The sequence below is a fragment of the Dicentrarchus labrax genome, unplaced genomic scaffold (assembly GCF_905237075.1).
Source record: "Dicentrarchus labrax unplaced genomic scaffold, dlabrax2021, whole genome shotgun sequence".
Classification (NCBI taxonomy): domain Eukaryota; kingdom Metazoa; phylum Chordata; class Actinopteri; family Moronidae; genus Dicentrarchus; species Dicentrarchus labrax.
This window is the reverse complement of record NW_026136706.1, coordinates 19,668,601-19,682,540: the sequence shown is the minus strand read 5'-3', so window position 1 is coordinate 19,682,540 and position 13,940 is coordinate 19,668,601. Positions and strand designations below refer to the sequence as shown.

Sequence of the window (13,940 nt, the reverse complement as noted above, 5' to 3'; positions counted from 1 at the left end):
CTCATGTGACGGTGACACAATGCAGGATGAACTGTATAGTATTCACCAGAGCTCAGCTTGGCTACTGTTTGGCACTGCTAATAGGGACCCACAAGCATCTTTTTATCTTGTTAATATTTTTGTCATAGTGAAACTAAGCAAGCCACAACTTCTGTTATTGTCATTGATGGGCTTGGGCTATAGTGGTTACTGTGTAAACTCTTGACAAAAATAGAGGTTTTTTTTTACCAGCATATTATTCTGCAAAGCTGTAGATACGGCATGTGTGCATTTGTAGATATGAATGCGTGTGTGTGTGTGTGTGTGTGTGTGTACGCACGATGTCTTTGAGTACTGCATCATGATCTTCCCTATGGTCACGGTGGTGTTTTTGCTGGCTCATCCCTGCCTCTCCACATGCCTGTTTAACAACACAGAGCTCCTCCTTACTGGCTTCCTGTCCAAACCAGTTTATCTGTAAACAAGTGTGTTTTTTTCCTCTCCGCCCCATTGTCCACACTACACCAGAATGCATACACAATGGGCGCCCTCTCTCTCCCAGTCTGCTTTTGTACTCCAAAGTAAAAAAACATTATGTTTTTACTATACCACACACAACAATGCAAGAAATGTAAGTTTTAAAATGCTTTTACCATGAATGAAAACATTTAAATGACATCTTTGATACTGTAAACATTTTTAAAGGAGTGGAAATAGGCCTGTTAACTCAGTTTAAACTGGTCTCTATTCACTTAAGCATACACTAAAACTAATAGCAGGTTGCAGCTAATTCTTTTTTCAATGCACCCTGGTGGAGCCAACTACTGACATAGCAGGTGAATGTTATGTATTGTTATTATGTGTGCATTGGGATGAAATGGCTGTCTCTGTTTATCTTGCCCGAGGTACACTATGCACGATAACAGCAGGGTTATTGTGGCAGAGCCCAACCCGTCCCCGCTTTGGCCGTTGCATGTACACTACACTGTGTGTGCTCATGTGGTGTTGCCAAGCTAATCTTAAATTGACAAGAAGTGGTTATGCCATATAATTTACTTATGGAATTTGTTTCCTTTAAACTAGATATTTGAGACTCTCTGAAAGGTGTTGAAAACAAATCAGTCAAAAGTTTAAAAAAGAGGGAAACTGAAAAAGAAACTTCATTAAAATTAGAGAGGGCAATTATGTCACAGCAATTTAAGATAAGAAAGCAATGTCCTCCTTCGAACTGTGGGAAAAAAGTGTCTTTAACTCAACCCCACATTATGATGGAGAAGAGCGTGGAAGGAGAGCATAACTGCTGAGTGAGCCTCTATATTTTAGCAGCCCCTTTACCTCACTGACTCAAAGGCTTTTATTGCTTTTTGTTCCCTGACATCCTTCATGATTTGGTTTGCATCTCCTTGGCCTTCGGAGTAATCTCATAGATTCCTTTACTTCTTGACCTAATAATAGGCATATACCAGATGTTATGCTCCTGTCATTTATGGCAGCAATAATGTGTTTTATAATCTTTTGATTGTTTTTGATAGGGCTGTCACTCCAAGACAAGCGCTATTGTGCTAACTGCGGATAAATACCCGTTCTCTAAATAAGGAACGCATTGTGCATAGACGTTGATGCCGCTCATATGAAGGATGATAATAAAAATATTGCAGCTTATTCAGCATTCTTCATAAGCCCATAAAACAATGCTTTTACATGTTCCAATATGTGAAATAGTCTCCTTATATATAGGATATGCTGTAACAAGGATTATTATGTTTGTAGGAAAACTGGAAATAGTGTGTTTATGTCCACAGATCAAAAGGTGTAACTAAGAGGTGATTAAGCGCTCTGACAAAAGGCATGTAAAAGGTCTTTAGTGATATTTTCATATAGGATGCAACAATGTCAGAATACTCCATTACAAGTAGAGGCCCTAGATTCAAAATCATACTTAAGTAGGGATGCTCGATATTGGCTTTTCTGCCGATATCCGATATTCCGATATTGTCCAACTCTCAATTTCCGATACCGATTTCCCCCGATACCGATATATGCAGGCTTTTTACACCAGAACTGTTACAACATAACATATCTCCTATTGTGGAATGAACACATTATGCCTAATTTTATTGTGATGCCCTACTGGATGCATACATAAATGCAACTTGGCTTTCCAAATGTAAACACTGTCTGTGCGAAATAAGAGAACAACTTCAACTTTCATTGTATTAATACTGAAAAGAGCGCTAACGCTAATCACTAGCTAATCGCTAGCTTTGGTTAATGTGTTTAATTGTATTATCCACCTGAAGGAGTGCTAATGTAAATTCTAAGCCAATTGTTAGTTTGGTTAAGGAACAGCTCATAGTAGGGTAAAATATTTAAGGTGCATTGCACTTATTTTGTGTTAATATTAAAATCATTCAGCTTTAAATTGTTTGCTTGTTAGCCACGGTTAGCAACCAACCAGTCTAGCGTGTAGTTGTTGTTGTTATACGTCATCTAGCGCGCGCCGGTAAGCGTCCCATGCTGCGTTCATGCAGGCTCGGTAATGCTCCCGATATTACATTTTTTAGTGAATATTGTCCGATAATATCGGAGGGCCGATAGCCCTATACTTAAGTAAAAATACAGAAGTATGATCAGAAAAATGTACCTAAAGCATCAAAAGTAAAAGTACTGGTCTTACAGAAAACTGGCCCCGGTATATTTTTTATTTTCCAATATTAGATTGTTAATACTGATGCTCAGTGTGTAAGTAGATTTTCACTGTTGTGGTCGAGATGGAGCGTGTTTGAACTACTTCATGTACTGTTCTGTAGTTTTTAGTCCAGGGGTTCCCAACCTGGGGGCAGGCCCCTCCGTACAGTTGCATGATAAATCTGATTGGGCAATGGGCATGAGATGATTAATGGTAAAGGAAAGAAGAAAAAACAAGGGGATGATTTAAATGGATCATTTGACCTCTTTGAACCTCAAGGAGTTTTTCAAATGAAACCATATGAGATGTTTTGAGGGGAAATGTCTCTTTGGTGGACCTGCAAATGACTCATACACATCTGAAAGGGGCCCCAAATAGACACTGCTTCTTCTTCTGCAAGAGGTCACAAGCCAAAAACATGGTTTTGTGTTTATCACTGTATTTTATAAGGTTATAATAGGCTTTTTTAATGTAAATTGTTAATCTGAAAGCCATCAGATAAATGCTGTGGTGTAAAAAGTACCATACATGCCTCTGAAATGTTTTGGAGTAGAAGTATAAAGTAGGAGAAAATGAAAATACTCAAGTATTAAGTACCTGAAGTACCTCAATATTACACATAAGTAGAGTACTTAGTTACTTTTCGCAACTGATAGGATGTTCCTGATTAGGAATAATCAGTGTTAAAGTGCAGTAGCAGACAGAAGAAGAACTGTGTATTTTAACCACAAGACCAAATGCAGTTTTTCTGTGGATCACTAAGGACTGATCTTCTGAAGTTGGCTCAGTTCAGGTGGTACCGTGGACCTTTATCATGCTTACAGGTACAGGTTGTAGAGAGCTTTCATCTGTGATACAAAACACAATGTTTGGTATAAAATGAAGTCAAGGAATCTGATGCAACTATACTATTTATAAAATGTATACAATCTTTATTTCTGTATATGACCATAGTGTGTCTATTAATGTGAGTGTGGACTTTATTGCACTTTTCCTTCTCCCAGTCTCCTGTTGTGTAGAGTTTTTGTGGCATATTATGTCACATTTTGGTGTTATTAATGCTGCACAGTCGTTACTGAGGACCGTTCATTTCATATAAAAAGTCCTGGTTTGAACAAGTTTGAACGTACAGGGTTTTTTTTTTTTTTTTTTTCTAGCTTTGCTGATTGCTGTAAAAGTCGTTGAGGGACCTAAAGAGTTAAAAACTTCCCTCTCTCTTGAACGCTGCGTGGGCTGCAAGATCATTCGAGTGCATTTTCAGCGTCCAATCAGCTGCGCGGAGTCCACTCCGCAGTCAGCCAATAGGGAGAATGGGAGGCTCTATCGAATTTGAATGAGAAGTGAATCTTTAGGCGCCATTTTCGAGTATACAGCGATTGCTTCAGCAGCTGCGGAGAGAGGATGCTGCGAATGTAGAAAGCTGTCGCTGAGACGGGGGGAAAAATCAAGCGCTGAAAATTAAACTGCGCTTTTAGAGAGCGGCATCGCGTACTTCCAGTGGAAACACAGGTAATTGAAGCCACAAAGTATTTAAATTGATTTTAATCGGACAATATACGCGGACTTGAGGAGAGGAATACGTGGAAAAGAGCAGAGACCATGGCGGGGAGACGTTAGCCATTTGGCCAGCTTTGCCAGCTTCTACTACTCATAGCAGCTAGCCTGCTAGCTTAGCGTGCTAGCACACACATAGAGGGATTTCTGAGTTCGCTGCGCTGTAACGGTAGAAAAAAAAATGCGCTCACACAGCGGTTCGTTTTATCCAGGAGAGGAGAGGAGAGGGATATAATGTAGGGGGGTGGGGGGTGGGGGGAGAGAGAGAAAAAAAAAGGGGAATAGATGGAAAAATATTTTGTATGAAGGAGAGACTTAACTCAGCGGTTATAAATCAAAGTTGAACTATAATGGACTATTTTTTTGGCATTGGAGCACCGTTTTGAGCGGGAGGTGCAAAGCAGCAGGCTCGAGCAGAGGAGAAGCACAGTCGGTAGTGTCAACAAATGCACACGGCACCTAATGTTACACTGGCTTCAGTTCGGAGGGAAAAATCAATACGACAGACCGGGACAGACACACTGTCTTTTGTGTTAACTTAATTTTACCAAGCTTGTTAACGAAGGCAGACTTTTTCTTTCTTTCTTTCTTTTTTTTTTCTTTTTTTTTTTTGTTCCGAGCTGGTAAATTACATACGTGTTATTGCAAGCAGTTTTTTTTATTTTTATTTTATTTTTTGGGGTGGGATCGTTAGAGGGAAAACACCTGGTAAGTCATTATGTCGCTGTTTGACCTTACACTCAGTGATGCCCTTAATAATAATAGTAATAATAATAATAATGACGGAGTTTGTTTTATTTTCCTGGCTGTTAACGTTCATTTGCAGTCTCAACGTTACCGGAGCTGCTCTTGTATTAACGTAACTCCGGTGACCAGTACCGAGTAATTGACTTAGTCGCTTCATAATTGTACCTGTTAATGGTTTTAAATGTCTTTTTAAATTAACGCTAGGTGATCAGTTTATCTCTCAGCCAAGTGACAACAACCTTAGGTCGCAACTTGTGATGGTTCAACTTTAATAGCTGTGTTAAACGGTAGACGGATGGCTGTCATGACCACTAACTGTGCAATAAAGTTGAATTAGCGTTAGTTATTACAAATAACAATTGTATTGGTAGTTTCTGTGCTGCTCGCTGTAATTTTTAAGGGTTTTTTTGGTTCATCGTAGTTCGATACAGGATTTTCAGACATTGCTTTCTGTCTCATTTTTGCCTCTTTTTTTTGCCCTTACTAGCCTTGCTTTCTCTGTGCCCTGGACCCTTATTAAATTCAAGTACATTGAAGGGGGAAAAAAAACTGCTTGGTCTAATCGGTTTAGTAAAGAGTGACAAAACGGACCTAGTCCTTAATTACTGGAGAGGTTGTATGTGTGGTATTTTATGCTGCCTTATGCTTCTCATAATGAACATGACTACTTGACTAATAAAGCATGAGAAAGGGGAAAGAGAGACTCCATATAATTGTGCATCTAAACCCGCCCCTTCTACTTCCTTCTAAGTAGAGATCGGTTTAATGTGTTACATAATGTGAGACCTTCCCATCTTCTACAGGGTTGCATTTATTTAAACAAATGGGTGTCCACATTATCAAGTATCATGTTTTAAATTTCTAAAAAAAAAAAAAAAAAAAAAACCTTGTAATGCCCCCCCCCTCCCCCTCCTGATCAGTGATAAATGACATTGTGTTGTACTAATAGCATTTTTGCAGGATTTTTATTTTGTCATACACATTCTGCTGCAGTAAGGTTAAGAGTTGTGCTTTCTCTTAGATTAGATATGCATGACCTGGGTAAAAATGTAACTAAATACCATTGTCTGAGGCATAGTTTTCTTCACTGAAATGGCAGATTGTTAGGAATGGGGCAGCATTTTCATACTGAAACCACCCACCTCATAGTAACATTTTCTCAGTTTATTTTTGAGGGCATTTTAGTTGAAATTAGGCAACATGATACGAGGGAAAGACCTGTCACAACCACATAGCAGACCGAGGAGGAGGAAATGACTGTACTATAAGATCTGATGCTTCTGACTGACAGAAAACTTAAATTTGTGGGTGTACGAAACACAATAAATAGTATGATAAATTAAAAAGTGAGACAGGCGTGTGATTATCTGCTTGGGGAATAAATACATTTATTGATATTTATTGTACACCACCTGGTGTGTTTAAATTGGATAGGTAACTTCTATTAACCCAAGTTTACATTTTACTCTTATTTGTGTAGCTGTGTTAATTGTAATGCTCCTATATTACACAGGCACATGTTGTAAATTTAAAAAAAAAAAAAATCCCCACCTATTTATTGATTATTTAGATATTTTTTTTTTAAAAAGCTGCTAGTTGATAAATTGATCTACAGTGTAAGGGGAAAAAAACAATTTAGGTCACTACATCAAGTTGGGAAGTGTTTTGAAGTATTATTTTTCATACCACCCGATACACCAGAGAGACTGAGTGTAAAAGTAGTGCATGGAAAATGTAATTATTCAGTGTTCAATATCTAATTGTTTTCACAGGGTGGATTCACAACATTTTGGATATGTGTGTATTTATACTCAAAAATACTGACAAACTAAGTACACCTGCCTGCTTATTTTGTGCTAAAAGTTGGTCTATCCTTGTGTGATAGAGAATTTTGACATCCTATCTTTAGTACTGTAAATGGATACAAAAATATATTAGAGTGCTTGGCTGTTAAAGTGTAAATATAAAAGAAATCTAATTGAAAATGTTATGACAGTGTTAGTGCATTTTGTTAAGATGTAAAAGGCTAAAATACACATGTTGGAGATGGTGCTTAACATTTCAGTTGAGGCAGCATTAGTGATTATTAAAATCCAATTTCATCCAATTTAGTTGTTTAGTTGTTGCAATCTTTCGTTATCAGTTTTACAATATCAGCTGCAATGTGTGTACTTGTTGATATCTTTGTTTCATAAAAATTACAGATTTGAATGTGTAAGGTCTAATCTTTAGAAAGGAGGAGGTAGCACTTTGTCAAAGAGAAATTTTATTATCAAGAATCTTAGTAATATATAAACTTACTCACTGGCTACTTAGTTTTACAGTGTGTATCTAATGTACTCACACAGGTGAAATGGGTGTTAATATTTTGCTCATATTCTTCTGATGAGGTTGACACTGACAATGTATGCAGTTGTCAAATAAGTACTGTTGTATTTTAACAGTTTCTATTCCTGTTGAGCCTACAGTTAATCTACTTAAAATGCTTCAAGTCTATGTCTCCCCTCCGTTCTGTGGTATTTGCCTTTTCACTCTGTAGAGCACCGTTGTGCTGTTTCCGACTGTTAGCATGACATTCTGTGACTCATCATTCTGTCTTCTCAGACCCCTCTGGCAAAATGGGCTCCCAGCCCCATTTCCTGGTGAAACTGTGCCTCTCTTCTTGTACTTGCTTACATGTGTTGTAGCCAGGCTGCAGAGGACCCCCACCCTTCTCTTCCTTCTTTCTGCACCACTCAGCACAAACTTTATAGTATTCAAATTTGCAGTGATGGGAACAGGTTTTCACGGATCTTGTTGGTTATTTTCCAGAAGCTGGCCTTGGTTTCAGTTCTGTGCCTCAGCAGCATTAAATAGAAGCTGTCAGATTATTTTATGTGCATCAGTCATTTCTCTTGCAAACATAATTTAAATCTGGAATAATTTAAATAGTGAACAGTATAGGTAAACTTTAAGTTCAGATGTGCTCTTTTGCAAAAATGAGTGTCTATGTATTTTGCATGATGTATTTATACATGAAGTTAAGGCTGATAACACTGGCAGCATATGAGGGTGCCAGATCCTTGCATGCTTCTTATGAGCATATGTTTTGCATTAGCTTTGATTTTTGCATACAGTAGGTGCTGCAACACAGTAGTGCAAAGGGATTTGCACCTGTTTCACTAAAAGTGTGAAAATGTTTTACAAAAACCGTTGGCATTAACATTTTTAAAATAATTGTCAGTTATGAGCTTAACTGCTTTTATGGTTTGTGTATACTTCACCACAATTTCAGCCAATCTGGTAAGTTGAAAAAGTTTAGTGGAATTTTGTGGCCTGCTGGAGTTAGATCTTCTGTTTTAAACATGGATGTATTTAGGTTTCAAATTAGCAGCCTTTAAAAAAGTAACTTTAAAAAAAGTAAATTTCCAAAAGGTTGGTTTCTAAAAGTCAGATCTTTTGAGCCCCCATGTAGCTGCAGACTCCCTTTTTTAATGTTGTTTTGTGTAGTGACAGAAGTACTCATGTTTAGAAAGAATATGTCAGCTGTTACAGTGCTGGTGAATTCTCTGCTTGATAATTAAATTTAAGGTAGTAATATGATAACCTGCAACAGCACCGGCAATAAGATCTGACATAGCAAGAGTATGCCTCCTCTGACTACACACATTGTGTTTTCATTTCTGCTGCACAAGCCTTTTTTTCACCTGAGGGTGCTAGATTAGCCCTCAGTATTGTAAGCAGTTAGATTGGAAAGATTTATAATCATGCTAAAATATTGGTGGCTGATTTGTGTATTCTGTGTTAGTAGCCCTAATTTGGTAAGCAGGTAACTCTTCACCCACTTCCCTCCAGTAAGGCAGTGTGCTTGGTTGCAGAGTATCAGATATTTTCACACATTGTGCTCAACCAAACGTTGTGTTTGGTCCATTTTTAAAAGTTTGCTTCAAATAACTAATTTGGTATATTTTCAGCAGGAATATCAGCATGTATAACTTTGGACTTACTGCTGTAACTAATGTTGATCTGCTGGTGTGTGATTGTAACTGCCTATACAGTTGTAAGTAGGTAGGTCAGACCTAGCAAGGAATGTGGGGAAATCATCAAAGATTATTATTGCCTGTAATGACATATAATTAATTTAGATTTGAGCCCTAACATGCATAAGAGCTATAAAACACTTTGATTTATTTTTTAATTTTTAATTTTGTGGCATGTGAACTCGGTGAACAGTGTAACAACAAAACTTAAAGTCCTTGGAAAGCCTCTAAATTTTTTGTAGGAAAAAAATTGGTTGTGATGTGTGTTTAACACATTTTTTACACTGAACCAGAGTAATGTGAATCTGAATTCAACCTGGGCATTTGAGTATAGCAGTAAGTATAGTCTGTGTGTTTGTGTAATTGTTGTATGGGTGTGCCATTCAACTCTCACACTTTAGCTTTGCTTCCTCTTTTGCTCCTCTTGCTTATGTGTGCATGTACATAGAACATACACACTTCCTAGGATACTCGTTTCATTCTCACTGTTGGTTCTGTAAGTAGTGATTCCACTGTAATTAAGAGTTGTGGTAGTCATGTTAAATGTTGTGGTAGTTATCAAAACAAAACTTTGGCGGTTGTAGTCATGCTTTTTTATAAATAGTTAAATACTATTGGTCAAGTGTAAATTAAGTCCTCAAGTCGTACTTTTGAAATTGCATCACAGTGTACAGCTTTGTCTGCATCCTGTTTATTGCTGCTCTGGCTTTTTCTGGGCAGTAGGTGGAAGCTTGACATAGTTCAAATGAGGTAGTAAATAAGTGAAGAGATCAGAAATGACTTTATTGAGTAAAGCGTAATACCGAGTTGAAATGCATTGTTTATACAGCAGTGGCAGGTACAGCAATTGTGTATTCAGATTAAATATCTTACCAGTCACATTGTCGACACTGGTGTGTCTAGATGACAGACACTGCTGTTGGTTATAGGGGAACCATATAATGTGGCTAAAAATGTCTTTATTGTTAAGCCTTGAAGACACGCACTGTCTTGTTGTGAGATGGGCTCTCACTAATCCCAAACAGTACAATAAGTCATATTACACATTACTTTACATGTTAGATTATTGTTGTACTTTCACCAAACCAATTTTAGAAACTGGTTATGTCATACTTTTTAGGTATTATTTATTAAAATCAAACTTAATTTCCAATCCAGTGCTTCCAATAATTGTATTAATTAGTGTAGACACTGTGTACCTGAAGTGTGAAGTGGTACACACTGTCTGTCACACTCACACCTGTCAGTAAATCGAAGGAGTGGTTGTATACCTGTGGAGTAGTACAAGAATGACTCAGGTCACTTTCACATATCTGCTAGTTTTGTCCTGTGAAATAGGTCTATTCTCTTGTCGATCCCAGGTATGTGTTTCCACATGTTTCTGGAGTTTTCTGTAATTCATTTGACAAGACATGGCTGTAGCTCCCAGGGAATCCCAGTCACTCTGCTTGTGCTATGCTGGACATGTTTTGCTGGGTGAGCAAATGTAACAGGTTTTTCTAGGATTAACACATACATTACAGTGCTGGTGTTTGTATGGAACAGAGCCGGTCTTTATAGGTAGCATCCCTGGTCTGCAATGAACAATAAAACTATTCACCACCTCCTGGGTTACTTTTAGACTTAGACACCCTCTGAATGTATTTTTGGTTAAAGGTGATACTATATTTTTTCTGTTGTTGATGTGTCATCATAATTGGTTGCTCTGTTATTGTGGATGAATTGATTTTGTATTTGTTGCCATTTTACTACTGTACAGATCTCATGCTGTGTACATGCTGCCCCAGTAGCTGATGAACCATTTTATCACACCTATAGTAACATAGTATATTTATACTGTCTATTTTGTCTTGCCAACAGCAAAATAGCCAAGATTTGGCTAGCCTGTTACCTGGTGTTTATCTGGCTTAAATTTTTCAACTGATGGATTTGTGAGTGTGTAGGGATATGTGTTGCTTGCATGCCAAAGTGAATAGAAACCTTGCGCCTACTCCTACATACATTGTATTCTGGATTGATGGCTAAATGTATTCTGAAACTAGTATTAACCAGTAATGTTTTTAAATAGATTTAAAACATTCAAACTAGGCTGTTGTGTCTGTAGATATTTAAACTTGAGGAGTTTCCTTCCATGTCCCAATGGCTGCAGATGGGAAGCTTTATGAACACAGCGAGAAACTTTAATTTGCATAGATCTTTTTGTGTGGATAAATGTTATTGTCATTGTAAATCTCCCTTTAGTTTGTGCTTATACAGGCTGAGGACGATGTAACCCAGACCAGAAAAGGCCATCCCAGACCACTTCTAGGGAGGTGATGAGTTGTCATGTCCACGTCCCTGTACCCGATGGGGTGTAGGAGGTTACTTGACCTTCAACCTCGGGGTCAGGTGACTCTTTGAGGCTATTGTATGGGGAGCAAATGTCATAGGAATGGGTTAAAAAGGCTGAGCAGTGAAGGTGACATGTCTGGGCATGCTTCCTTCAAGGAGAGGGAGAAAAATGGGGAGAGGTTAGAGTCATTGATGTGAACAATTCCACCTGGACTTGTAAAGAAATTATCAGCTTAAAAGGAAAATATACAGCTTACCTGGTTAGTGCCTTTGTGAATTTTGTTAAATAATTAATTTAAGGATGGACGAGGTAAAATAGTTGTTTCATGACTTCAGTACTTCAGTGTAATTACTGTCATTCCATACTGTCTCTGCCTCTACATGGCATAAGATAAGGAAATGACTGGGCAAATTTTCCGTGTGTGAGTCTAAGTTAGTGTACAGAGTGTTTCCAATGTTTTCCCACTTTGCATTGTGTATATACACAGTCTGCTACATAGCATGCATGTAAAGTGTCAGAAGGGGGAGGGGGTTATCAGCTGTTATCAACAAGAAACTCAACTGCCTAATTTGTAATTGTAGCTTACAATTAAGGTCTCAACAAACAGTTATTTTTATTATTGATTAATCAATTGATCCTTTTCTCTTTTTATTAATTTATTAATTAATTCTTCAAATGTTTGAAATGATGACAAACCTCCATTTCCACTTGTAACTTTCTACCCATTTAAGTCTTTGTCTTACCATATAAAACAGGTAATTTAATTTACAAAGCTATAAAAAATCCTCATGTGTAGCACTTTTTATGTAACAAACTATAAATGGATTTTTCAAAATCGTTGTTTAATTTTATGTTGCGTGCATATTAGTTCCTGCTTCCAATATGATGTCCTCTTTTTGGCAGGGGATGCTGACCCTATTAACCCAGGACTAATACAAGGAGATTTTGTCATGCCCCACAGATCTGACAGCTATACACCCCTGATGTGAAGTTGTAAATTAACCACAGCAAACTTGTGTCCGATGTATCAAATGTCTATAATTAGGTAACTTTTTGTTACCTTGTGCAAAGCAACTCCAAATTAAAGTGTCTTGCATGAATTTAACAGCCTTTGTTATCAAGTAACATTATTTTTTTTTAATAATAATGCAACACATTTTTACAAGGGCTGTGTATTTTTATAGAAAATGTAAAATTGCTACTAAATGTAAAATTAGAGTTTTCTTGATGAAGTGTAAATTTTAATTTTAAGTTAGCTTTGTTATGTTTAGGCATAAATGTCGTCATACATGCTTTAAAAGGGTCAGGCTGCGACACACCATTTTTAAAAAATACTCCTGAGCACTGCATTCACTGGTTCTCACTGTCTGCCTACCCTCTTGCCACTGTCAGGTGTGTCTGACTATGGACACCATTGTGGCACCTGTGTTTTCTACCTTTGCATACCTTGCAAATATCAGCTGTAGTCATTAACGTCCATCACACAGAACTACATACATTATGCCTTTTTAAAATAGAAAGATGAGTCAGATCCTATATCATTAGTAATAAAATACTGCATCTTAGATTTTCTAAAAAAAAAAAAAAAACCCAAAAAACGTTTTATTATGATTGCTTGAGCATAGTATTAACATAAGAAAGCAAATCCTATTAATGACGACGCCTTTTCCACACGGAAGAGCACGCAACACAGAGGCTTTTAAAAGATGATGCTTTTGTGCAATGGTACATGTGGGTAATGATGGCAATGGAAGTCAATGAAAATTTTAGGCAGCATAACAAGTATGATAACTTGATGAAATTTTTATTTTAGCAAATAAACAGTTTATGTAACATCCTACCATTTTTCTAAAGCATACCACAGGATTTTTAGATTGACTTCTGACCCTTCAGTCTTTTGCTCGAGATGTGCAGTCTATCACAATGACCACTTTGTGGCTCTTTTGGTCAGTTATGTTGTTGTTGCATGGTAAAGTAATTAGGAGCAGGGTCCTGTGTTTTGGTGCTTGTGGGAGATACACAAACAGTTTAAAAGTCAGATTATAAAAGGCAAACAAATTCAGTTATCATTTCCCAGTGTTTATCCTGTGGGTTTACTTGCCTGACAGTACAACTGATGAAAGCAATGTGTTTGCACAGGTGACCCTCAAATCTTTAGATTTTTTTAAAATTTATTTTGTATCCCTGTTTGCAGATTCTTTACCACATGACAACAATGTAACTTGGGCAGAAGAACAAAAGCTACAAATTGGTTATTGTTGCCTGGTTATTGTGTTTTTTTTTTTTTTTCATCAGACATCTTTCTCTTAGCTGCACTGGTGTGAGAGAGCAAGTGAAGGATGACACCTCTTGTCAGTGCCTTTTTGGAAGGGAAGTATGTTAGAGGTGTTTTTAGGTTCAGGCTATCAGGTCCAGACCAAGGTCATAGTTACAGGTCCATTGAGACCTCTAGTGGCAACACATCCATTGGCCCCTGTCTCCTACATGATTATAATTGGGATGAAGTTGGTCAAAACACCTTCTCTTACAAACTAGGAGATTTAGTTTTTAAATATTATTTATGTTTATTAGTACTTAGACATCTTGCAAGAAAAGTTGGCACATTCTTGCTACAACTGGA

The 13,940-nt window shown here is 37.4% G+C and overlaps 1 long non-coding RNA gene across 1 annotated transcript; it reads left to right on the top strand.

The window, feature by feature from the left end:
• The first annotated feature begins 2,236 nt into the window (after window positions 1-2,236).
• Window positions 2,237-12,425, top strand: LOC127365553 (uncharacterized). The gene is made up of 2 exons (XR_007885228.1): window positions 2,237-4,177; window positions 12,224-12,425. It is a non-coding gene; the product is annotated as an uncharacterized LOC127365553 (long non-coding RNA).
• Window positions 12,426-13,940: the final 1,515 nt, after the last annotated feature.